A 16,235-nucleotide genomic window follows, 5' to 3' on the forward strand; every position below is an offset into this window, starting at 1 on the left:
TGCAAAACATGTACAAAAAAACCCTTTTCTACATATAAAGAGAAAACTTTAGTTTATTCTATTACTGATATTACAGCTTCAACAAGTACACATTAAAGAGACACCGTGACCCACAAAGATTAAGTTGACAAATGTGGAGTTGTTTTGCATGACTAGCACTAGTGTAAATTTTGTTCAATTCATAAAAGTGTTAGGTTTCAAAAATATTACAGGTTTCAGAACCAAAAAAAAATTCTATTTTTAAGGAGAATAATAAAAGTAGAAAAAAATTCAGTATATCCCATAACGAAAATATTGTTCAACGCTTTTTCCTCCATATTGTACGCGTGCGCTAAAAAAGTTGAAAAAGTTTCTTAGTTACCATGGTCCTCACTGTTCAGGGATGAATGTAAGTAGACAAGGAATTTTTATGCAATCTTTTTGAAACGTTGTTAGAACATATTTCTCACCTTTGCATGCTCCAGATAAATTTTGTTTACAAGAATGAGCTAAAAATAAAAGTGGCGTGACCATGACATACACGAAAACAACGAAACGGTAGATACAATCTTTGTTTTTCCGGCACTTATTCTGTGCATTTTTTTCTTGCAGTTTAATTGTCATATCTTAGCTAGATACTCTTTATTTTCATAAGTCTTTCTTTGTATGCAACAGATATCATAAAAGAAACACATAATTTTGACACATTTACTTTTAAAATTACTTTAAAATTATTTAACGACATTTTTAATTAACATTTTATGCGGATGTTAGTGTCAGCTAGATACATTTAATATGCACACTATTTTTTTCTGCTTGTCGGTGAACCAAATTACAAAATGCAACCTATTACAGTCTTGACAGTAAAAATAGCACTTTGACAACAGTATCTAATCATCCCATTTTAACCTTGGAAAACAAACCTGACATTGTATGATAATGAGAATGTCAGAATGCTCTTGTTAAAAAGGGAAAAAAGATGTTTACAAGGATAAAGCTTAGAAATTAAACATATGGAAATAACAAACAGTGTTAAAGATCAAAACTCCATAAAACAATACAAATTAGGAGCAGAGCATCACGGACCTCCAAAACATCAGAGGTGGGATCAGGTTCCATGGAGGAGTGAGCATCCCCGTCGGGAAGTGACGGAAATTAATTCGTCGTCAATTCAGTGTATAAAAATGGAAAAACAATTAGTATGAAAATCGACAGTGAGGATTTTACTCAATGATAAATTGTACTTGCTAACAAGGTCTTTGTATCGAGCATAGAACTTGCAAAATGATGACTTTAAACGAGACTGTTGAAATTCGTGTTTCATCAACTTGTTTGTCAATTATTCACTTCACTTTAGAAATTGTTTATACGTAGAGTATACTCTTGCGTATCTAATCAGTTAATATATTTAAACCCAATGCACAAGGTATATTGCTGCATAAATAAGGGAAGTATCATGTTTATCATAGAGCTTGGTTGTTAGATTACCATTAAGGTCAAGATCTAGTAAATGAAAGGTGCCTACAGATTTATCAAATTTGAGAAATAAATTCCCTTATGAATGCTTTACAACTTAAGCTTAGGTGTTTCGAGTCATAATTTGAAGGTAAACAAGATAAAAACTGTATTTTGAACCATCATTTTCAAGGCAATATCAAGAAAACCAGTCAGGAATATGGCAGTTTTTTCATATTCGACGAAGGAAATGTATCCAGATTGCTTACAGTCTCTCAGAAAACGTTAATGTGTTTGTTCAATGTGTTTGTTCAATGAATGTCATGAAAATACCCTATTTTCTTCATAATTCTGCTAAAGCCGTAAAGTACGAGGAAAAGAAAGTTGACATCGATTATAACGTGATAAAGGATCTAGTACCAAAAATTACTCTAAAGTCATTTACTAGATCTTGACCTTTTCGTCATTTTCTAACGTCCATTTCAAATAAAATATTCAAATATGAAACAGATTTGGCAGACTTTGTGGTGTCATTTGTCTCAGGCTCACCAGAAATATAGACATCAGAATGGAAATTACAATTGTTACTCGACTATACAATATTATTCGTCGATATATCTAAATGTCGAGATGAAGGCCATAACAAATAAGTGTGTTTTTTTTCTTTTCATACATAAGATTTTCTACAAATTCTGTTTCATACCAATACAAAAAATGTCAGCTAATAAGGCAATTGGTACCCATTGGATCTGCTCTCCAAAAACAACAAAGATATTTTCAATCGGAAAATCATGCACCTTTTGGATGCCAAAAACAATTATATTATCTGGATCGTTCTTTACAGTCTGGCATACCTGTATTACGCAGGAACATGCCTATACTTTCAAAATGCTTAGATTACAATTATCTAATATATAGAATGTATTACATTAATATAGCAACTTTTCCAATATCACTGAAGAAAACTTCATGATGCTTTCACAAATTCTTTGTTTTATTATGCAATTGTGCACCTCCTATTTTACTTTTGATCTGACACTTATTTCACTTTTTCTAGAGGAAAAAAATTATATTACCCTTATAAACATATGGGAGGGGCAGAGGGTATCTTTTAGTGAGCTCAATGCTTACAGAACCTCTAGTATTGGATTTTTTTTTTTGCAATCATGAAGGTACATTTTGGTATGGGACCAACCCATGTAGTAAATTTTCTTTAACACTCCACCTATTTGTGTCACCATATTGAAGAAAGAGATGTCTGTCTCTATAGTGCAACCAGGCCACAGAGTCTTGTTGGAGAGCCAGAGACGAAAAATTCTTAACCAGACCAGTTGAAATGCAGTTTACATGCTGGATAGTTGACCAGAGGGTCTTTCTTTTTAGTTTTAGTACAGCAGTGATACTGATAAAGTCCTCATTTGAATTGTGTTATGCTAAATTGAATAAGCGCAAAAATTGGTCACTCACCTTTTGCAGGATATAAACATATACATGCATATGATGTACGAGGGCTGTTAAAAAGTTCGCAGATACGTTGATTTGATTGTGGAAAATGTAATGTGTATTTTGTAGAATGACGCATAAAATACTTATCTTTAAAAATATACGATGATTTTTATCGTGCGTTCTAAGGATTCACGGAGCAATTAAGTGAAGTGACATTCAGCAATTATTTCCAAACTTGTAAAGCCTTTTCACAGTTTTTTTTATTTTATTCTTCTTGTTTCTGTAGACTTTCAATTTCTTTTTTCGTCTTAAAATCTACAAATATTAAAAGACATGTCGCTATTTTTTCTAAAATGTCTGATAATGGGGTATCAGATATAAGCGGTATCTTAAAATCAGGTTTATGTAGTACTGAGTATATGGAAACTATGCAAAATCCATAGTCTATGCGATAAGCGGATTATCACAAAGTTTATTATCAAAACATGTCAATCCATTCTTATAATGCAGCTACATTTTGAGCAATTTGTACGTAAATATAGTTGAACGTGTAGGCATTTACCAGCAGCATCTATTTAAATCATTTTAGTCCCTTGACTAATTTCAAGACTGATCATCTAAAATTAACGATAAAATAGTCATAGCCCCTTCAATTTCATTCAAAATAACACCAAATGATGCTCTAGCATTATTTCAGCAGGAGGTAAATTATCTTTCCAGACTACAACAGTGCAATTTTCAATTTCTAAAACATGGCTATGAAATACAAATTTGCATAAGTGCAAAAAAGTGGCATGTTCCGTGAAGCATTTTTTGACCAAAATAGAATAGCTGTTAATAATTATGAATCATCGGAAAACTGACAAATCTATGTAGAATTGCTAGAAAATGTGCGAGAGTTTTTTGTGTGCAGTTTTACTGGTTTCATGCAAAAACGCGCTCATAATGGACTTTTACGAGAAGCGCTGAATTTTACAGTTGACAAATTACTTTTACACTAGCACAGTTTATGGGAGCACTTTTACGATATAAATATTTAGCTCAACATTTTATGTTTTTTAAGTATTTTGACTTACTCCAGATAGTATTGTTTTTATAATTTAGATAAATGCATTGAGTAAGGTGTATACGATATATGAATGTAAGATCAAGACTACTTTTGCTGATAATGATTCATCTACTGAAGCTCTACTAAAGAATGACTTTCCATCTCTTTCAAATATCAAGACAAGAAATCATGGATGGAAGAGATGTATGTGGTGTGTCTAGTGTGGTACATTTGTGATAGACCGTCCCACACGTTATGTAGACTTTTTTATTTTCCATGTATAATGCAATGTATGTAAGGGATACATGTACGAGGATTGTTCAAAAAGTTCGTGGACGAGGTTGCCAGTAATCGTTATATTACTCACTGTCTTACATGATTATTAATGTACATAGATTTTTACACTAATGTCTTAATAGGAACTAAACATTAGATATAGATCACTAGGAAAATGAAAACTAATCTATTTAAAAGTTTTTATTTAAACGTAAATTATGACATAAAATATCCACTGTCTCACTTTCATATCATAGTGTGACTTGAAATAATGTTGAGAATTATTGGACACTGCTAGGTGGTGTAGTCTGAAATAAAAACAACCAAGAAATCACAGAACAGTTACACTCGCACTTAAGTGTGTGTCTTTCAATATAATCCCTTTCATAATTTGGTAACAGGAAAGAAGCCACAAAAATTTTATAATTTAAAAAAATTGTATAAATGTATTTTTTCAATTTGGCATAAATTGCTCAGGCGATTTATGCTCAGGCGAACAAATAGTCTGTAAGACCTCATCTTTCAAGAGAACGAAGGATTTGTACTTTATGTGATCTTAATCAGATTGTTGACGCATTTCACTATGTCCTTGAATGCAGGCAGAAAGAAATTAAAGAGGCTAGCTAGGTTAAAATATATTTTAAACTCTCTCCAATGCAGACCAAAATATAGAGAATTTGAAGCATCTTTTTACATCAACAAACTGTCCGGCATTGAAATAATTATGTAAGTTTTTGTTGATTAAGTCAAACAAATGATATATGAAAATAATTTACTTGAACTTTTACTAGCTGCAGAACTGTAGCTATCTGAAAAATATATATTGTTAGACAGTGCCATCCATTGAAAAAACTGTATATTTATTGTGCACAAAAAAGTACGCTGTTTCTCGATTTTTTCTCCATCTTTTTAAAACGGCCATCACAAATTATTACAATAAACCTGTGTTTCTAACATATTCTTTCACTGTTCATACAACAAAACATTCCTTATATTTTTTTCTAATAGCCCCCCCCCCCCCCCGGCCCTGAAATTGAGATAATCGAAAATTTTGCCTATCTATACTGCCATTTTGGTTTTCAAGATAATTCGGTCCAACGCGCTTCGTACAGATATAAACTACGAAATTAATTGATTGAGGAGTAAGGACTTAATGAAATATATTGAAATCTAGCTTTTTTGCAACTGAGGTAAGAATTTGTAAGAATTAATCCAGAATCGAGCGCACTTTTTGTGCTCAGTAAACATACAGTTTTTTCAATGGGTGGCACTGTAGCTCTCCGGTCTATCAATACATATTTTTTCGGAGAGTACAATTCTGCAGCTAAACTTTTACATGATATTTTGTAATGTTTATTATAAATGTATTATATTTCTATTTTATGTGTTTGTATCTTTTCCTACCTCTTCTCTACAATGTATGTTTGTACATTTAAGAGAATAAATCATTATCATTGTGAGCCTATTTTGTTTGTACATTGTATTCCATATACTTAAGTCTTGATTAGGAAAAGAATGAAATCACAGAATAAATTATGTAAATTTTGTTAAAAAGAGAATTTTTTAAACGAAACATTTGTATTTAAAAGTGTAAAATGTATTTGCACAACACTGAAGCCTCGATATTGCTACTCATGGCAAAGATAAATCTTTTTCATGTACAAGTCCAATTCCAAGGTCAAGATCAAGAGAACAAAAATGCTGGTACCAATATAAAGAAAAAAAACTTAAATATAAAAGTCTTGATAAACATTGTACTACTCGCTCAGAATTCATGGTCAAGGTAGATCTGTTTTTCAAACGTGGGCCAAACTGAAAGCTCGAGGTCAAAGGGTAAATATTGTTGGTACCCAAGGGGAGGTCTTGTCACAAGAAACATACTTGTAAAATATAGAAACCCTCTTACCATACCTTCAAAAGTTATGGTCAAGGATAAAGTTTTTAAAAGATGGTCCTACTGAAAGGTGAATTTCCAAACGTGTTGATACTCAAAAGAAAATTTTGTCACAGGAAATACACATCAGAAATTTAAAAAAAAAGTATTTTCAACCATTCAGAATATATGCCAACATACATGTAAGAGTTCTGGGAACAAGAAGTTTTATTTGTTTCATTTTTTACTACCATATGACAACTGCAACGAAAATGAATTTTCTGAAAAGTTATCTCATATCGGCAGAACACCAGCAAGTTTTCTTTTCAAAAAAAGTTGGCTATTGCATGAAATATGAGGAATTCTATAAACTAAATTTTCGTTGAACAAACGTCTTTTTGCGACCACCTTTGATGCTTAAGTAAAAATATGATTTCCAAAAGTTTATTGCACATCCTCAGTATACCACAATTCCACTTACTTGGCTACAGGCCAAAATGTAAAGATCTAGATTATCATTTTTTACGTCATTTTTGATATGCATTTGACCATTAGGATGAAAAAAGAACTCTGAATGCTTTTTGCTTAACTACTAGTAGAATAACAAGCAATTCATCTCTAAAAGAAAGAATCGGTTAAGGAAAATACAGTTTTAGGTACCAAGTTTTTGTAAGAAAAATTTGTCCCTCATTACGCCCCCGACTTCCAAAAGTTCATTACACATTTACAAGACAGCATCTATGATGTTCCAAAAGATCAATTGAATGATGCTAACGTGTGACAGACGGGCGGGCAGATAGAAGGACGGACCAGGGTAAAAAACCATATACAATGCTCGAACTTTCTTTTGAAGGAGCGGGTATAATTATTTAATTTTAAACAATTAAAATTGCACTGATATTATACCCCTGAATCTAAGCAGCACATCCGATCCCATGGACCATCACATAAATACCTCACGTAACGTGAGCAAGAACTGCCTCCTGAAATATCTTGGCACCTACCGCCATTACTGGTACAACGATAATCTGATCCTGAAGAAATAAAATAAATAACATTTCATTCCTTGATAAATAAATATGTATAAAAAGTGTATATTTGTTTAATATTTGTTTAACACAAAACTTGATTTGGTTAAAACAAATGCATTCTAGCGAATATTAATAATAAATCAAATTACGAATTCAAAGTACAGAAAGTCCGGTGTTTTTATTGATCGAGTATTATTCTTTGTCCGAAATTATATATCATATGCATATAATAAAAGGATAAGTTATAAACATATCTGATTTTTGAAGTTTGTATTATTTACATTATGATTTACAATAACCCCTCCCCTAAATTTGAATTAACAGTCCAGAATCCAACATTTAAAACAGGACTTCGTTGGTAACAATTTAATGAAATAAAATACATCCATAGCCTGCTGGAAATAAGCTTACGTTTGGTATGCATGGTGACAATCTATTTTGAGTGGTTTTGCTAATTAATACAGCCAGATGCTTGTAGAAAGGGGGGGGGGGGGGGTCTTTTACATATAAACTTTTACACTGGAAAATACACACTTAACATTAAAGGTTGACTGATTTTCACCATCAAACCTATATTTATCATCTCACCTGTCCTAAATTTACGAGGTAAATTTATTTCTTATTTGTTGTCTCTAATTTATTCCTCTCAAGAATCTCTGCATATTGTCAACGTGTATATTGTATCGAATTGACCCGATTGTACAGAAAAAGAAATGTCACACATGCTAAAGACATCAAGTTCTTAGAGTAATAGACGAAGAACAAGCAATAATCAGACACTACACTTGCACCGATGAGATTTATTTGTAACAAAGAATCGATTGCTATACATTTACAAAAAAATAACGTCCATACGTAAAAGAAGTGATTCTTTTTAAATAATTATAATAGAATTATCATTAAATCCTGCTATAAATTTGTGCATGTTACGCTTTGTTTTATTTGCATACCTAGAAATAGGCCAGTCTTAGACTTCACAAACTTTGACTCTAATGAATACTGTATATGTTTTATGATAAGATATAAAGAAAAAACAAATCAAATAAAGAATGGTTTCCTACCTTCCACTGCTAGAAATTGATGGATGGTGACGAAAAGAATACACAGAAGGGACATTACAACGAACTTGTTCATGAAAAGCATGATATCTTAATTTTTACCCTGACTGTATTAAATTTCTTTACACCGAGAAAACTATTTATGCACTATGAAATGAAATAAAATGTTACTTTGGGAATTCCCCAAACATTTATGCAGTATTATTCCAACAAAAGTTAAATAAATTTGTACTATTATTTATTTTTTGTGTGTATTTATTCATCATGAAAAGTCAAAGATTTGACACTTCTGAATTTGAATATTGTTTCATAAATTTATAATTATGATACTTCACAAAACACCAAAGTACTAGTGGACTTTTACGAGAAGCACTAACTTTAACAACCGACAGCTTACATGTACTTTAAGACGAGGAAAATATACGGCAGCTCCTCTTCTATATAAATATTTAATTATATAATTTATAAGACGATATAAATGAACCTTTACCTTGTCCAGAAGGAAAGTGGCAAGTGAATCCTACCCTCAACTCCGCCCTTTCCACCTTAGGTACGAATTCAAATCATTTCTCGGAATTTAAGACTTTATAAAGAAGTTTCCTAAAGTGTGATAATTTTTCAAAACAGCTGATAAATTATTATTGATCAATAATTTAATTTAAGTTGCCTTATGTTTTGAAGTATCCAGCTCATTGTTAAATTCTTATTACTATCCAGCTTATTGTTAAAAATCATTGTTAAAGTCATCATGTTAATATCATAAAGCTTGGTAACGTCTTTTTCAAGTAAAATATCCAAATATGAAACAGATGTTTCAGACTCTGTGGTATCTTTTGTCTCAAGCTCATCAGGGATTGTATTGACATAAAATGGAATTTACTGTTGTTAATTGTCAATCCGTCGTCGTTATATGCGATATGAATTTATCACGTTGAGCCTAAGATAAAAGATATCACAGAGTCGATCTGACACGTCCGTTTCATATTTGGATGTTTGAACTGAAAAAAAAAAATAATGTGTATCTAACATACAAGCTCTGCAATAAACGTGATGACTTTTACTTTTCTATCATCAACGTCTCTTATTTATACAGAAATTTACCTTCATTAACAGAGTTTATATCTCTCAGTTGATTCTATTTACATTAGCGTACTCTACGTATGACGAAATTCTATAACGAGATAATTTTTTTACAAATAAGTTGTTTAACGTCTCTCTCGAGAATTTTTCACTCATATGGATACTCTACCGCTTGAGACGTGCAAATTATGGCCTCTACACTCAGGGCAATTAAGCAGAGATGGATCGTTTTCGTGCTAGTACCCAATGCGACACGGGATCTCTGTTTATACAATCTCATCCGAAGGATCGGTCTCCACGTCCCACTGTGGGATTTAAAATTGCGACGTAAGGATCAGCCCCTTCCTTCCTTTTCAACTTTAGAGGAGACGCTCTAACCACTGAGCCACGCGGGCAACACAAACAAGTTACGGAGGAAAGGATGTCAGCAGTCTCGTTTGAAATCATGATTTCGTAAAGTTATTTCGTCGATACAGTTACCTAATCAGCAAATGCAATTTATCATTGAGTCAAATGCTGACTGACTTTTTTCATATAAATTGTTTGTCCATTATTTACACAATGAATTAACGATGGATTTTTTTTTCGTTATTTTGCGATCATGACAAGGAGCACACGGTGGGTGTGACCGGTCGACAGGGATGCTAAATCCTCCATGGTACCTGATCCGAGCGTTGCTGTTTTGTAGGTTTTTGTTTGCTCTAGTCCTATTTTGTATTGTTTTATGGACATTTGAACTTGAATACTGTTCGTAATCTACGTCCATATATTTTAATGTTTTATACAATGGGGTTAACTATGTAATTACCGTGTTCACAGTCTCGCTGCACTCACTTTCACTGCCCTTTAAGAAGCGAATTAGGGGAAACTGGAGTTGATATAACTGTTTTACTACTTAAGTACAGGTCCACGTAAGAATCAGGCAGCCTATATATAAAAGGTGATACATGAGGTTCTCAGAAATTAATTATTTTTCACTCACAGATTTTCCTTGGGGTATAAGCCATGTTTGTGGAAGGAAAAATAATTTGGGTCATTGTTACTATGGAAACCTGGACAAAGAAATTTCCTTAGCAACAGGCCAACTTTTCTTTAGAGATTGATGAAATTTCATCCATTTTGAAGGCTTTGTACAAAAAATTTTGAATAGTAATTCTTTTCTACCTTAGTGTCACAAGAAAGATAAACTCTTGAAGTGCTCTGACAATGTAATAAAAAGAAATAACATTCTCTAATATATTTACTACAGATACAGCTAAAGGTACATGTTTCCCGTTTTTTGCTGATTCAGCATTTTGCTTGATTTTAGTAAAAATCAAGTCGATATTATTCGTTTCACCATCTTAGTACAATTGTTTCATCTATTTCCTGTAAAACTACAGGAAAGGCTTTCTTAAAATTTAAAATAAAAAGTTTTGCAAATTTGAAATTTACTATCTGTTGCTAGGCAACAGAAATGGATGGTTTGAAAATTTAAAAATGGTGAAAGTCTAATGCATTGGTAGAAAAAATCATATAAATTGTAATCATTGAGTACCAAAAACAATTTTTAAGATAATATATTATAAAATATTCTTCCTTGTATACCTATGTCTAATTTACAATAGGTTATCTCCATGGCAACAGTAAACTTTCCTTAGCAACGAAGCATTGAAAGTTATTTTTAGAACATATTCATTAAAATTTTTAACGTATTATCTGATTCTTAGAGTTGAATTGCTATTGACCAGGTTCGGCATTGTCAAACCAGGTTTTTTAAAAAAAAAATTATCTCCAAGGCAACAGTAAATTTTCCTTAGCAACGAAGCATTGAAAGTTATTTTTAGAACATATTCATTAAAATGTTTTAACATATTATCTGATTCTTAGAGTTGAATTGCTATTGACCAGGTTCGGCATTGTCAAACCAGATTTTTTAAAAAAAATATCTCCATGGCAACAGTAAATTTTCCATAGCAACGAAGCATTGAAAGTTATTTTTAGAACATACGTGATATTCATTAAAATGTTTTAACATATTATCTGATTCTTACAGTTGAATTGCTATTGACTAGGTTCGGCATTGTCAAACTAGGTTTTTAAAGAATTTCTAAGTTATTTTTTTCCTAAGCAACAGAATTACAAACATAGCAACAAATACATCTTATAAATAATTAGGATGAAGCAACTTCTCAACAAGAATCTATGTCTTTAAGAATGTTAACTACATGTATAAGACAAAAACATTCTACCCATAGAATTGAAAAGTCATATACTATACATATGACTGTGGTATTTTTTTTATGCACCCGGATCGATAGATCCGGGGCGTATATTGTTTTTGTCCTATCTGTCTGTCTAGCTGTCTGTGTGTCTGTCTGTCTTTTTGTCTGTTTGTTTTTTTTTGTCTGCAAACTTCAACCCTCGCCATAACTTTTGAACCATAATAAAAAGAGACAATATCATATTTGGAATACAAACTCCATTAATGAAGTTCTTTCAAATGACACCAAGGTCAATTACCTTATTGACACCAAGGTCAATGACCTTGTGAACTTGACTGTGGTCTATATGCTAAAAATAGTTTTTTTCTGCAAACTTTAACCTTCGCCGTGACTTTTGAACCATGAAAGGAAGAGACTTCATAATTAGTATGCATACTCCACTAATTAAGTTCTTTCCAATAATACCAAGGTCAATGACCCTGTGACCTTGACTCTGACTTTTTTTTTTAAAACCTTCATTTTAACTTTTGAACCATGAGAAATTGAGACTTCATATCTGGTATGCATACTCGGATAACTCCACTAATCAAGTTCTTTCAAATGATACCAAGGTCACTGACGTTGTGACCTTATCTGTGACCTATATGCTTAAAATAGCTTTTCTCGAACTTATTTGCCTCCGAGTGCATAGTATTTATAGTGTTTCAGAAAAACATCTTGTTCTCTTTCAAAAAATAAATCAATTACCTACTTTTCATTCTAGTGGCATATTGAGACTCGAAAGTCTTCAAATTATATTGCGAATTTCAGAAAATTTTGACCAATATCTGCAACGAAAACTGAATTGTTTAATTTCTGACAAATTTAGAAAATACAGTAATTTCATTAAGAAAAAAATATTGACTTTTGTTGAGGTCAACTTGTGACAATGCAGACCTGATGAGGTTTTAATTGACCAAGGCCAAAGGCCGATGTTAATCAGTTCTTGTACATGTTCTTGTATACAAGTCAAAAACTGTTTTTAAAAATATTAGGTTTTTAACTCACCTCAACGAAGTTGGGGGAGCTTATGTAATACCCTCGGCGTCGGCGTCCCGGGTTAAGGTTAAGTTCTTTTTTTAGCAGTTTTCTCTTTAAGTACTTCTATGTCCTATATTGATTAGACATGCATGGAAGATGTTTCTACTGTGTTTCATTGTACCAGTCAAAGTTTCAGATGCTGCAATTTCAGCAAAGGAATGACCAGGTTAATGTTTTTGGAGCAGGTTAACATTTTTGGTGCAGTTTTTGGTGTAGGTCTCATTTCCAAGTAACTATAAGCCCTTTGTTGACCGAACCTACGTGAATGATACATCTAAGGATGCATACTTCCAGACTTGCTTCGGAGGCTGAATTTGACCTACATTTTCCGGTTGAGTGAACAGGTTAATGCTTTTGGTGCAGGTTTCATTTCAAAGATTCCATGAGCCCTTTACTGACCAAACTTGCATGGATGGTACATTTTAGGATGCATACTACTAGACTTGCTTCGGATGCTGAATCTGACCTACATTTTCCGGTTGAGTGAACAGGTTAAAGTTTTTGGTGCAGGTTTCATTTCATACTATGAGCACTATAATGACCAGACTTGCATGGATGGTACATCTTAGGATGCATACTACCAGACTTGCTTCGGATGCTGAATCTGACCTATATTTTCCGGTTGAGTCAGGTTAAAGTTTTTGATACAGGATTTCATTTCCAAGTAACTTTGAGTTCTTTAATAACCAAACATGCAATGGATATTCAGCTCAACGCACTTTTTAAGCTCACATGGTTTTTCGCACAAATTAAGGTCACGTTGTAATAAAAATTACCATTTTCGAACTGCAGTACAATGACAAAACCCTGCGTTATGTTACATATATAATGTTCAAGCACAAATGTCTTTTAAAATTATTAATTTAAGATTCCAAAGTGGATGTTTTCAAGGGGAATTTATAAATAAATGGTACGATGTTTCGACTATACGATTCTACCATAGGTTTTAAACAATGGTATAAAATGAGCTTTCTTTGATACCATGTAATTGAAATTTTTAAATTTTCTTCTTAAAGGTAAGTAGTTTTTAAAATTTTTTGTTCATTTTCCATAGTCCTCTTGGTTTTGTCGAAATGAAGCGCCGAAAAGGGATAACATTGCAAAAGGAAACCACACTAAAGGGTAGGATAATGAAGTTTTTTTTTTTTTTGAATAGTAAAGTCTTTCTACGAAAAGGAAATTTCCTCTGCATTTACGGTATGAAAGGTTAGAATTCTGCAGTGGGATGAATTTTTCATGAGTCTAGATTTTAGAACTTGACTCTGAAAAATCTCACCTTATTAGCATACAAAGCAGTCAAACAGATGAAAAATACTATCATCACCCCGAGCTAAAGATTCAAAATGTACAGAAAATACAAGTTACAAGTTACAGTAGCTAAAGTAGCTAAACTGTGCCCATGGTTTACGTTTCTGCAAAGAACTATTGCTTTCAAAAGAACGGATAAAAAGACAGTTACAATTGGCAAGAAACCACAAAAAATTCAAATGAGAGTAGTTGTTATTTTTCAGCCATCAAAATATCAAAGTTCTACCAATTGATATGTGTGAATTATGTTTTAGTAAATGAATTACCCCCGGTAAAACTCAAATAATGTTAACAAATACTTTTAAAATGTATTTTGATGCCTTGATACACAATATTACACTATAACAATGTGACCTTAATTTGTGCGAAAAACCATGTGAGCTTAAAAAGTGCGTTGAGCTGTATATCTAAGGGTGCATTCTACCAAGCTGGTTTGGGATGCTGAATTTGACCAATATTTTCTTGATTAGTGAAAAGGTTAGTTTTTTTTTATAAAGGTTTCATTTCCAAGTAACCTTGAGCTTTATGTTGAGCAAACTTGCAAGGATGATACATCTTAGGATGCACATTAATGGACTTGCTTCAGATGCTGAATTCGATATAAATTTTCCAGATAAAGGACCTGGTAAATGTTATGGGTGCAGGTCTATTACCAAGAAACTTTAAGGCTTATATAATACAAACTTGCACAAATGATGCATCAAGGGATGAAAACTCTCAAACTTGCTTCAGATGCTGGAATTTAACTATGTGTCCATGATGAAGAAATAATTTGAAGTTTTTATATAGGTCTATTCCAAAGTATCAGATCAACATTGCATAAATTTTGCATTTCTGGATGTACACATTTTGTTGGTTAATTCTGTGACTTTGCCTTACTTAAAGACAACATCCGTTGAGGTGAGCTCTGTAATATCTAATTACCTATATTTTTATTTTACATTTTTCGGATTCCTTTTTTTCTCCTTCAAATATATAAATACCCATGATATACTTGGTAATTAGTAATTTGTTTTGTTTTGTTTTGAGATATATTCATATTTCGAGGTCCATTATTTATACACTGAATTGACGACGGATATTCCCGTTATTTCCTGGTCATGACAAGGAGCACACGATGGTTGTGACAAGTCGGTAGGGGATGCTCACTCCTCCATGGCACCTGATCCCACCTCTGATATTTCAGGGGTCCGTGTTTGCTCTATTTTGAATTGTTTATGGACTTTGATAGTGAATACTGTTCGTCATCTCCTTATCCTTCTTTAATGGGGTAACTACCAGTATATCATTATGTAAGGAATTAATGTAACAGCTACCAAAATTATACTAAATAGCCTTTGTTGGGACAGTTCACGCTTTCTAAACCGCAAAGCTGTTAAGAAAAAAGTGTTGTCTGTTCCAATCCAGCTTATAAACAGTATACCTTGGACAGCTATTAAATTCATTCCTTATAAAAAAAAAAAAAATTTATCCAATCAAATGACATTTTACAGCCAGAATAAATTAATACAAGATTACTTTATCTCGATAAAGAAATACTAACTAGCTCAAGTTATTATTTATTTGTAATAGCTAAAAAATGATTTCGGTATCAGGAGTCTAATGAAAAAAAAAAATAAAAGAAATACATGTATAATGAAAATAGTGATAGTGTTTTTTCATGAGATAATCAATAAATGTTTGTACTCAAAGCTTGCTTTATTACTCCCAGTTGGTTCAATAGGCAAGAGACGGTCTAATGAACTATATCTAAAAGAAAGCAAGCTACTGACAAACAAGTTGATAAAATAAGAATGTCAACAGTCTTGCTTATTAAAAGTCATCTTTCGCAAGTTTTAAGATTTTTAAAAGATGCAATTATTTTTTTTTTTCACGAAATCATAAGTATGTCTCCTTGGAAGAAGATGTGACAATTCATCCAAACAAATTTGAATTAACATTACCCAAGGATACTTATTGGCAAGTTTGTTAAAATTGGTCCTGTTTATAACGACAAACAGTGACAATGACAACGACATCAGACAGTGCACAAATTATGATCAGGAAAGATCATCCAAAGATTTGTCATTACAAAATTACATCACCAAGACAAAATTATTTAACAAAATTAGCCAGTGACCTTGAACTAACCAAACTGACCTTGGGTCAAGGTCTTACATGTGAGTCAACAAAACTATCACTGTATCAAGTAGGAAAGTCTAATGATTAATTTCTCTGTTACAAAGTTTTTGACCGGACAAGTGACCTTGAACATGTTGGCATGACCTTGTATCAAAGGCATTGCACCCCTTTGGATCATAAGCAATCTCTAAACGAAGCATGAGCTTCCAGTTTTTTTTTCAATATCAAAGTTATAGGAAGGACATAAAGTAAAGAGATTTCTGAATATCACACACC

The sequence above is a fragment of the Saccostrea cucullata genome, unplaced genomic scaffold (assembly GCF_032062105.1).
Source record: "Saccostrea cucullata isolate Sc308-1 unplaced genomic scaffold, CSIRO_AGI_Scuc_v1 ctg3161, whole genome shotgun sequence".
Lineage (NCBI taxonomy): Eukaryota > Metazoa > Mollusca > Bivalvia > Ostreida > Ostreidae > Saccostrea > Saccostrea cuccullata.